Below are 12,810 nucleotides of genomic sequence, written 5' to 3' on the forward strand. Positions count from 1 at the left end.
AGTAGAGGGACAGCACAGGAGGGGAAGACCCTCTATGAGGTGGATTGATTCAGTGACTGGGGTATTCGTGATTGATGTATCAGAGGCAATGAGATTGGCACAGGATAGAGCAGGGTTTAGGGCTGTTATAAGTCGCAAACAACTCGATGGCACATAACAACAACAACTTAGAAGAATGGTAATCCAATACCACTTAATTGTGTTCATGTGAAATCTATACCTAGACCAGGAAGCAGCTGCCAAACAGAACAAAGGAACACTGCATGATGTAAAATCGAGAAAGGTGTACATCAAGGTTGTATACTTTTCCTATATCTATTCACATGATGAGACAATAATCCAAAAAGCTAGACTTTATGAACAAGAATGTGCCATGAGATTGGAGAAAGGTTCATTAACAACTTGTTTTGCATATGACAGAACCTTGCTTACAGAAAGTAAAGAGAACCTCCTATTGCTGCAGAAGATCAAAGACAACAAACAGCCTTTACCAGGTATTACATCTCAGCATCAAGAAAAAAATTTTTCAACAGGGAACAAGTAAGCAATATCATGATATGGTTAGGGTTAGGGTTAGGGTTAAAAGATTAAAGTTGTCACTGATTTAATTTTATTGGCATCCACAAGCAACACCAGTGGCAGGAACAATAAAGAAATAAAAAGATATGTTACATTGGGAAAAATCTGCTATGAAGAAACTGTCTTTAACACTCCCAAATACAGCCAGCAATGTACAATCTTGAAAGGATAAAATTGGTGAATTGGACTTTGTAGAGATTAAATCCTGTGTACATCAGAAACTTTTTCCAGTGCACATCAAAAAAAATTTTTTTTTCAGTAGAGTAAAAAGAAAACCTACTGACTGGGGAAAGAACATTTGACAATACCATTTCAGACAAGAGAATCATACCAAAATTTACAGAACCCTACAGGATCTCCCCAACAAAAAGACTGATAACACAATTACAAATTGGGCAAAAGACATGAAAAAAATTTTCACAGAGGAAGATATTCAGATGGTCAATGGACACATGAAAAAATGCTCCCTATTATGGGCAATAAGAAAGATGCAAATCAAAACCACAATGAGATGCCATCTCACTCCAATCGCAGTGGCAAAGTTTAACAGGACAAGTAATAAATGTTGGAGAGGATGTGGTGAGATAGGAACATATTGTTGGTTGGATTGTAAAATGGTGCAACCCCCATGGAAGGTAGTTTGACATTTCCTCAAAAAGCTGAACCGAAATTCCATATGACCTACCTATATTTCTTAGAATATACCTTGAGAGGTAAGAACTGAGGCACAAACGGAGACTTGTACACCAATGTTCATAGTGTTATTCACTATCAGAAGAACATAGAAACAGCCCAAATCTCCAAACACAACAAATGGATTTAGAAATTTTGGTACATTCCTATGACAAAATGCTACTCATCATGGAGGAGCAATGATTTTGTAAATCACACTTAACTTGGAAAACACTGGAGAGGATTACACTAAGTGAATTAACTCAGTCCCATAAGGAAAAATGTATAAGACCATTATTATAGAAATAAATAACTAATAAAACATGCATGGAGATTTGGGGGGAAGGCAGAGAGGTGAGGATAGGCAGGGTGTAATCAGGGGTCATGCTGTTTGATAGATGAAGGAGAAGTGGGTTGGGGAGGTGAGTGCAATCCTGTGTGAGGGACAATGTATACAAACTTTCTAGATAAACCATTATAAAATTTAAAAAATAATTAATTAATTGAAAGAAATAAAATAAATTAATAATTTAAAAGAAAATCAAATGGATGATCACCATGCAGAACAACATCATCAAAAAACCAAACAAACAAAAAGACAACACCACTTTCTTTAAAGTCTTAAAGAACAAAGATGTTATTTTAAAAGCTAAGGTGCGTCTCATCCAATGTGCAAAGAGCTGGAGTCAGAAAATGAAAATGGCTGAACTTGCTCAGCATTCCTTAAGCTGAAGGAGTTGAAGAATAAATTCAAGCCTTGAGTTGTAATACTTAAGGAGGCTTTGCGCAGAAAAGTAAATGATCCAGGAAGCATTAAGAGGTGATTGAGGGAGTACACAGAGTGACTGTACTAAGGGGAGTTGTTTGACACAGAAGAATTTCATGAAACAACATATGAGCAAGAGCCTGTGGTGATGAAACTAGAAGTTCAAGCTGCTCAGAAAGAATTAGCAAAAAGCAAGGCCCCAGGAATTGATGGCGTACCAATTGACATATTTCAATAAACACACCCTGCCCTGTATGTGCTTACCAAGTTGTGCCAAGAAGTCTGGAGAAAAACTACCTGGCAAATTGAATGAAAGAGATCCATATTTGTTACCATTACAAAGAAAGCTGATCCAAAAGAGTGCAGAAAGTATCAAACAATAAAATTACTATCACATGCAGTCAAGATTCTGCTGAAAATTATCCAAAAATGACTGGAACAGCATATCAGCAGAGAACTTCCAGATGTGCAGACTGGCTTTAGAAGAGGCCATGGTACTAAGAATATTATAGCTAATATTAGATGGATCTTGACTGAAAGCAAAGAGTATGAGGGGAATGTGTATCTGGGTTTCATTGACTATGCAAACACATTTGACTGTGGATCACAACGAACTGTGGCTAGCTTTGAGAAGAATGGGAATTCCAGAAAACTTGATTGTGTTTATGTAAAACCTACATTTGGACCAGGAGGCAGTTGTCAGAACAGAGCCAGGAAACACTTCATGGTTCAAAATTAGGAAGGATATACACCAGGGATACATTCTATCTCCATACCTTTTCTATGTGCAGAATAGATAATCCTGAAGACTGGGCTCTCTGAGGACATCAGGATTGGAGGAAGAATCATCAACAACTTGTGTTTCACAAATGATACAACACTGCTTGCTAAAACTGAGTAGGACCTGATGTGCTTGCTGCAGAAGGTCAAGGACTACAGCCTTCAATATGGACTGAAACTCAACATCAAGAAAACAAAGACTCTCACCACTCGGCCGATTGGCAGCATTATGATAGGCATTGAAGAGATTGAGATTGTTAACAGCTTTAGGTTTCTTGGCTCTGTAATTAACACTCTTGGTAACAGCAACCAGGAAATCAAAAGACAAATTGTATTGGGAAAGTCAGCTGTCAGGGACATCTCTAGTGTACTAAAGATCAACGACGACATTGTAGAGATTAAGGTGTGCCTGATTCAGGCCATAGTCTTCACAATTACTTGCTATGTGTCAGAAAGCCAAACAACGAGTAGGGATGATATAAAGAGAGTTGATGCCTCTGTGCTGTGGTGCTGGAGAAGAGTATTGAATATACCACGGACTATCAAGGAGAACAAATAAGTTCATCCTGGAGAGGGTGAAACCAGACTACTTCTTGGAGACAAGGATTCTGAGGCTTCACCTGATATACTTTGGGCATATTGCAAGAAGATACCAGTCCTTGGAGAGGAACACCATGCTTAGAAGGGTAGAGGGACAGCACAAGAGAGGAAGACCCTTGATGTGATGGATTGATCCAGTGACTGGACTAATAAGGGTAGTTGTGTCAGAGATGGTAAGGTTGGCACAGGATTTAGCAGGTTTCAAGGCTATTGGATATAGGGTTGCTATGAGGTGCAAGCAACTCACAGCATTTAACAACATGCTCTGAAAACTGGACAATGAATAAGAATGGCAGAAGATGGCTTTGAATTTCAGTGTTGAATAAGGAAGGAAGAAACAAGTCTCTCTTGGATAAAGTTTAGCCAGAATGCTCATCGAGGCAGAATGATGAAACCTTATCTCACTTTGGGCATGTTTTCAGGAGGAACCAGTCCTTGGAGAGAGGCATCCTACTGGGAAAAGTAGTAAGTTAGAAAAGGAGAAGGAGACTCTTGAGAGGATGAATTGCCATAGTGATTATCATAATGGGTTTGAGCATGACAGAGATCTTGAAGATGGTATAGAAGAGGGCAAAGTTCAGAAATGTTGTTCACAGAGTCCCTGTGTGTCGGAGTCAACTTTATGGCATCTAAAAACATGCTGTGAGGAATGTGAAAGTGAACTCTGACTTATGGCAGCCTCATGCACACGAAACAAACTCCAGAAATAGGTAATGTATGTGTGTGACTAAACTTTAAAAAAATTAGGAGTAGAATACTGTGCACATCATTCTTGACCTTGTCTTTTTCACTTAATTAGTGCAACTCAACTCACTGTCATCAAGTTGAAACTGACTCCTTCAGCAGTTTTTTGGAAGCTGTCATTTTACCTGGGGAGATTGTCCATCTTTTTTCTGCGTAACCATTGAGAGATTCAAATTAAATCACAGGCTCTGCCTTTAGGTTAGCAGAACAACTCTCTGTAGACTATATCATGGCTCATTTAATTGTTGTTGTTATTGTTCGGTGCTGTCAAGCGTCGTACAACTTGTAGAAACCCTATGAAACTCATAGAAATCCTACGAACAACATATTTAAGCCCTATCCTGTTCCGTGCCATCCTCATCTCTTACATACTTGAGTTCATCGCTGCAGTTACTGTGTCAATCCATATTGTTGAAGGCCTTCCTCTCTTTAACTGACTTTCTGCCTTTCCAAGGAATAGACTCTTCTAACAGCATACCAAAAGTATGTGACATGAACCTTCACCATCCTTGCCTCTGAAGAGCATTTTGGTTGCCCGTTTTCAGTGTCATACCTGTTCTTTTGGCAGTCCATGAGATATCCCTTACTGTTCTCTACCACAACTTAAAGGCATCATTTCTTCAGTCATTCTTATTCATTATCCAGCTCTCTGATGAGAAGACCATGGTCTGAATCAGGCACATCTTAGCCTTTAAACTGACATAATGTCTCTCTTAGGAGAGGTCCTTCACAGCAAATTTTCTCAATCCAGTAAACCTTTTGATTTCTTGACTGCTGGTGATTGTGGATCTGAGTTAGATGAAATTATTGACAATTTCAATCTTGTCTCCATCTATTATGATTTAGCTTATTAGGCCAATATCATGGGGATTTTTGTCTTCTTGATGCTGAGAGGCAATCCACTTTGAAGTTTTTGATCTTCTGAAACAATTGTTTCTAGTTGTCCTCCCTTTCAGCAAACAAGACCAGCCCTTCATATATCACAGAGTGATGTGACATTTTTCTTCATAAACTCCAGCTTCTTAAATTATTTGCTCAGTACACAGATTGCCTAGGCATTGATAAAAGATGCAGCCCTAATGCACATTTTTCTTCATTTTTAAACCATGCAGTGTTCCATTACTCTATTTGGTCTAGGTATAGCTTTCATATGAGCACAATTGAGTGTTCTGGGATTCTCTTTTGTCTCATATGTTATCCATAGTTTGCTATGATCAACATAGTCAAATGCCTTTGCACAGTCAATAAATCACAGACATTCTGATATTCTCTGCTTTCACCCAAATTCCATCTGACATCAGATCTTGAACTACTGGCAGTTCTCTGTCAATGTACTGTTCTAGCCAGTTCTGAATGATGTTCAGCAAGATTTTGCTTGCATGTAGTATTGTTCAATAATTTCCACATTCTGTTAGATAACCTTTCTTGGGAATTAAAACAAATATGGATCTCCTCCAGTCAGTTGGCCAAGTAGCCATATAGCTAGCCTCCTAATTTCTTGGCACAGGTTGGTGAACATACCTAGGGCATATTTGTTAGTTTTAATCTGTCAATTGGTATCCTTGGGCCAATGCCTTCAATGCAAAGTGGCTTTCTTCCTTCATTGCCGTTGGTTTTTTATCATAGGCTACTTCTTGAAATATTTCCATTTTGACCAATTCTTTTTGGCGCAATGACTCTGTGTATTCCCTCCATCTTCTTTCGATGCTTCCTACATAATCAAACATTATGCTCACAGCAAATCTCAGTATTGCAACTCAAGACTTGAATTTGTTTTTCAGATCTTTACCTTTAAGAAATGTTTAAAATTATCTAAAGCAGAAGGATGGGGGGCGTAATCATAGAATCACACAATTTGATGGGTGGAGGGAGGGATGGGTTATGGAAATGAGAAAGATAGTGTGTGTATGAAAAACAAGGTATATGAAAAGTGTAAGTAAACCAGTATAAAATAAAATTTTTATATTAAGAAAAATAAATGTTGAGTAAGTTCTTCCCTTTTTATCCTTCAACTCCAGTTCTTTGCACATTCCAAGTCTTTGCATTGCCCAATTAAAAGAGATGAATGGAAGTTTTTAAAGGGCAATCTGAGGTCTCCTTCATTTTGCTCTTCAGCCGCAGCAGCTACAGCTCAGCTTTGAGGGAGTCTGGAGGCCTTAACTGTGAGCAGAGTGGCACAGCAGCCACTTTCAGGAGACCATCAGATCCCTTTCCTCATTTTGCCATGGAGATCTATAGGCAGAGCTGTAAGCAGCTAATGTGCATTCCTCCATCCTATGCTGACCTTGGCAAAGCTGCCAGAGATATTTTCAACAAAGGATTTGGTTCTGGGGTGGTGAAACTATCTGTGAAAACAAAGTCAGCAAGTGGAGTGGAATTCTCAACATCTGATTAATTTACTACAGACACTGGTAAAGCCATTGGGACCTTGGAGACCAAATATAAATGATGTGAATATGGGCTGACTTTCACAGAAAAATGAAATACTGATAATACTCTGGGAATCACAACTGAAGACCAAATCTGCCAAGGTTTGAAATTGACATTCGCTACTACCTTCTCACCAAACACAAGGGGGAAGTAGTAAAATCAAGTCTTCTTAGAAGAGGAAGTGGATAAACCTATACATTCTTTAAATGTATTTAACTGCTAAATGCACTACCCACCAATAATGAAATAAATCCTTACAAAAACTGTGCAGTGTGTGTATGTTGGGTTTTATGTTGCTTTTAAAATTGAGTATTGCCACTAAATGAGATGTTTTAAGATGAGGTTAACATTTTTTTTTTAAAATTCAGCCATAAATAATGTATCTTTAGTATTGTAGAACATTATGAATAAAACAAACATATATAATTACCACTTCAAAGATTTACAGGGTTAAGAATGTGCCAGCTAGGATAAGATCTCCCTCATATCTAGCCAGTACTTTTTTTTTCTGGTGAGCATTGTGCTTTTTTTCCTATTATTTGTGCCACAGTCAATGTCCTAAGAGTGAACCCCCTACATTTTTTTAGACAACAATAAAATTAAAATAATCTAAGGGGGGGAAGGATACTGAGAAGGAAAAACAATGTATTATAAAGGAATGAGCTCATCCAGTAGTCCATTCCAAAGATAGTTTTTTTAAAAAAAATCTGTTGTTTCAGAGAAAGACTTTTTTTCATAGGCTATAGATATTAAATACCAATGCCAGGATTCACTTGTCAGTACTTCACAGATGTGCATGTACATTGGTTCCGATCCTCTGATGATGTAAATAATACTTCTATATAAACACATGACTGCATGCCTTTGGCATAGATCATGAGGAAATGTATTGATAACCCCATGGTGGCACCTCTCTGGTAGTTCAAATCCATCAATGATTCTGTTGGAGAAAGATGAGCAAATTTTTCCCATATGATTTACAGCTTCTGAAAAACCACTGCTGAGTTAGCTATGAGTCAGTTCTATTAGTCAATAAGTGAGGACACCTTTGTACACATGCATGTAGGAAAAACTCTTGAAGTGGAATTTTTTCACCACAAAGCATGTTGTTGTTGTTGTTGTTATGTGCCATCGAGTCACCTGCGACTCATAGTGACCCTATGTACAACAGCCCTAAACCTTGCTCTGTCCTGTACCAATCTCACTGTCAGACACACCTACCCCCATTACCCCAATCACTGAATCAATCTATCTCGTAACGGGTCTTCCTCTTCTGTGCTCTCCCTCCACCCTCCCAAGCATGACGTTCCTGTCCAAGGACTGGTCCCTCCTTGCAACATGTCCAAAGTATGTCAGACGAAGCTTCACAGTCCTTGCCTCCAAGGAGCAACCCAGTTTAACCCTCTCTAGGATGACCCTGTTTGTTCTCTTAGCAGTGCATGGGATATTCAATACTCTTCTCCAACACTACAGCTCAAAGGCGTCAATTCTCCTTCTATCATCTCTAGTCATTGTCAAGCTCTCTGATGCATTGCAAAGACCATGGTCTGTATCTGGGGCACCTTAGTCTCCAGAATGGCATCGTTGCTCTTCAGTACTTTGAAGAGGTCTTTAACAGTAGACTTTACCACTGCAATAAGTCTGCTGCAGAGAAAAAAACAAACAAACAAACAAAAAAACCCACCCTGGTTGCTGGTGCCAAGACTATTGATTGTGGAACCAAGCAAACTAAAACCGTTAACAATCTCAATCTCTTCACCATTGATCATGATGCTTACCTTGTTTAATTATGACCTATATGTCCATTTATCCAAAACAGATTTTTTTAAGTACAATGCACTCTGTCTAGTTAAAACCAAAGTACAAATTAATGGAACTATTTTCCCATTTATTTTTTAATTGTGATTTTAATGAAAGTTTATAGAAAAAATAAATTTTTCATTCATTCATTGTTGCACACCTTCCTCACTACCCAACCCCCAGTTCACTTTAATAGAACATCATTCATTGGTGCACACTCCCAGTCCCTCTCCTCCTCCAGTTCACTTTGCTATGCACCTCTTATTTGTAGCTTTTGTCATACAAATAATATATGATTATATATTTCTTTGTTTTTATTTTATATAGATATATTCCTTTTAAATAGTTCTTTCCTTCATTTGTCCCAATTCAGTATCCATTATATATCTCCTCTTTTCTTAGTTTCCTCCCAAACCCCTGTCACTCCTGTTTTATGACAGTAGTGTTATGCAGTATAGGAATACTTTTGTGACTGAGATATTTCACTCAGTATGATGCCTTCCAGGATCACTCACGTTGTTAATATTTTATTAATTCCTTGCTTCTTAGTGTTGCACAGTATTCCAATGTGTGACTATACTATAGTTTTTCTATCCATTCATTTGTATGTAAGCACATGGGTTGCTTCCATCCCTTTGCTATTGTGAATAACACAGAAATAAACATGGATGTACATGTATCTGTTTGGGTGGCAGCTCTGATTTCTTTAGGATATATTCCTAGTAGTGGAATTGCTGTGTCAAATGGTGTTTCTATTTTCAACTTTTTGAGAAAGCGCCATACTGTCTTCCTTAGTGATTGCACCACTTTACACACCTACCAGCAGCGATTAAGAGTACCAAACTCTCCACAAACTCATCAGCATTTGATGTTTGCTGCTCCATTGAACTGTGCTATTGTTGGTGGGGTGAGAGGATATCTCATAGTTGTTTTTGTTTGCATCTCTCTGATAGCTAGGGATTCTGAATATTTTATTTGGTGAAATGTCTATTCATATCCTGTGCCTATTTTGTGATTAGGTTGTTTACATTTTTCTTGTTGAGGTGTTAGAGTATTCTATGAATTTTAGATATGAGTCTCTTATGAGATATGTCATTAACAAATATTTTTACTAGTCAGTGGCTTTCCTTTTAACCCTGTTGCGAAAGTTTTTTGATGTGCAGAGGTATTTGATTCTTAGTAGATCCCATTCATATATTTTATTTACTCCTGGTTATAAGGTTTTCAAGATACTTGAAAAACTATTTGCATTGTGATTTAAGAATTACAATAAGAACTCTAGAGTTCTTTGAAGCCTTTCTCTGTTGAAATTTGCAATCCTTAGTTTTATTCCTGTGTACTTGACCCACTTTTAGTTAGTTTTTGCATATGGTGTGAGGTGTGGGTCTTGCTTGAGTTTTCTAGTCAGCTTTCCAATTTTAACAACACCATTTGTTAAAGAGATTTTAGTTTCTCCACTTAATGATTTCATCTCCTTGTAAAAAATCAGTTGACCATAGGTAGATGAACTGATTTATGAGTTCTCAATTCTGTTACATTGATCTATGTATCTGTCACTTTACCAGTACCATGCTGTCTTGACCTTTACAGCATTGAGATCAAAGAGTGAGATGCTCCCAACCTTGTTTCTCTTTTTCAGGAATGCTTTTCTTATTCAGTGTCTCCTTCCATTGCAAATTAAAATGGAAATTGCCTTTTCCATCTCATTGAAAAATGGGATTGGGATTGGCATTTATATTGGAATTACATTGAACTTGTAAATTGCCTTCAGTAGAATTGTCACTTTCACAATTTGAGTGTTCTTATCCATGAACATGGTAAACTCTTTCATTTCTCCAGGTCTCTTTTTGGCTTTTTTTGTAGTAATATTTTGTAATTTTCTTGGAATAGGTCTTTTGTATTTCTAATTAGATTTACTACCAAGTATTTAATCTTGTGGTTAGCTATTGTGGTGGATATTGTTTTTCTTATCTCCATTTCTGTAATCACTTTGTCATTGTAGAGAAATCCAATTGGTTTTTATAAGTTAATCTTGTATCCTGCCACTTTACTGAACTGGTCAACTATGTCCAATAGTTTTCTTGTTCTGTCTAGGGTTTTATAAAAATACTATTGTATCATCTGTATCTAAAAATAATTTTATCTCCTCTCTGCTATTTTGAATGCCTCTTATTCTCTTCTCTTGTGTCATTGCTATCACTAAGGTGAAAGAATTGAAAAATAAATTCAAGCCACTAGTGATAATACTTAAAGAAGTTGAAAGGCATAAACACAGTCACTGTATCAGAAGGAATTGGTTGACACAGAAGAATTTAATGAAATAGCATATGAGCAAGAGCCTATGGTAATGGAGGAGGGAGTTCAAGTTTCTCTGAAAGAATGGGCAAAAAACAAGGCTCCGGGAGTTGATGGCATATCAATTGACATATGTCAACAAACAGACACTGCCCTGAATGTGCTATGTTGTGCAAAGAAATCTGGACAACAGTCAGCTGGGCGACGGACTGAAATAGGCCGATGTTTGTTCACATTCTAAAGAAAGGTTACCTGTCAAAGTGCAGAAATTATCAAACAATATCATTAATATCACATGCAAGTAAAATTCTGCTGAAAATTATCCAAAAACATGTCAACAGAGAACTGCTAGATGTGCAAGCTGGGTTTAAAAGAGGTCGTGGCACTAGGAATATTATAGCTAATGTTAGATTGATCTTCCCAGAAAGCAGAGAGTACCAGAGGAATGTCTATCTGTGTTTCATTGACTGCAAAGGCTTTTGAATGTGTGGATCACAACAAGCTGTGGCTGACTCTGAGAAAAATGGGAACCCCAGAACATTGGATTGTGCTTAGGTGAAACTTATGCTTGGAACAAGAGGCAGTTGTCAGAACACAGCAAGGAGACACTGCATGGTTCAAAATCAGGAAGGGGGTCCTCCATGGATGTATTCTGTCTTTACAGTTTTTCAGTCTGTATGCAGAACAGCACCATAAAGTTGTGGTGCTGGAGAAGAGCATTGAATGTACCATGGACTACCAAGAAAACAAATAGATTCATCCTAGAGAGGGTTAAACCAGACTGCTCCTTGGAGGCAAGGATTCTGGGGCTTGACCTGACATACTTTGGACATGTTGTAAGGAGAGACAGGTCTTTAGAGAGGGACATCATGCTGGGCAGAGTGGAGGGACAGCGCAGGAGGGGAAGACACTCTATGAGGTGGATTGATTCAGTGACTGGGATAATCAGGATGGGAGTGTCAGAGACAGTGCGATTGGCACAGGACAGAGCAGAGTTTAGGGCTATTGTACATAGGGTCGCTATGAGTCGCAAGCGACTCGATGCACATAACAACAACAACAACAACTATAATTTGGGCAAAACCACCTAATTTACCTCTAATCCATCTCTAAGATCTAACTTCTTGATAATGTTATGTGCTGTCAAGTCACTTACGACTCATAATGACCCTTTCTATAATAACTTGGAACTCTGCTCTATCCTGAGCCAATTTCACTATCTCTGAGACACCTACCCCACTACCACAGTTACTGCGTCAATTTTCTCATCTGGGGTCTTTTTCTCCTGTACTGTCCCTCCACCTTTCCAAGTATGATATCCTGCTTCAATAAATGGCTCCTCCTAGCCTTTTGCCCAAATTATGTGAGACAGAGCTTGAAAATCCTTACCATCAAGGAGTAGCCTGGTTTCATCCTACCAAGGAAAGATCTGTTTGTTCTCTTATTAGTCTACAATATGTTCAATACTCTTCTCCAGCACCACAGCTCAAGGGTTTTGCTTCTATTATCCTTATTCATTGTCTAGCTCTCTGAAGCATAGCAAGTAATTGCAAAGACCATGGCTTAAATCAGGCACACTTTAGTCTCTAAACTTAAATTTTTTCTCCTTAGTAATCTTGAATACTTTTGACTTCCTAGCTACTGGTGACAAGAGTGTTGATTGTGAAGCCAAACTAGTTAAAGCTGGTAACAATCTCAGTCTCTTCCTTGTTTATACTGCCAGTTGACCCAGTGGTGAGTATCATTGTTTTCTTGATGTTGAGCTACAATCCATATTGTAGACTGTGGTCCTTGACTTTCTGCAGCTAATGCATCAGGTCCTCTTTGGTTTCAGCAAGCAAGGTTGTATCATTTGCATAGCACAGGTTGTTGATGAGTCTTTCTCCAATCCTGATACCACATTTCACCTCATAAATCCCAGCCTCCCAAATGAGCTGTTTGTTCTACATATAGATTGAAAAGGTATAGAGATAGAATACATCCTTGACATACATCTTTCCTGATTTTGAAACATGCTGTGTTTCCTTGCTTTGTTCTGACAATTGACTCCTGGTCAAAGCATAAGTTTCGCATAAGCACAATTGAATGTTCTGGGATTCCCATTCTTTTCAAGGTTAGCAACAATTTGTTGTGATCCACACAGT

This window comes from Elephantulus edwardii, unplaced genomic scaffold (assembly GCF_000299155.1).
Source record: "Elephantulus edwardii isolate Elephantulus edwardi_28Jun2011 unplaced genomic scaffold, EleEdw1.0 scaffold00204, whole genome shotgun sequence".
NCBI lineage: Eukaryota > Metazoa > Chordata > Mammalia > Macroscelidea > Macroscelididae > Elephantulus > Elephantulus edwardii.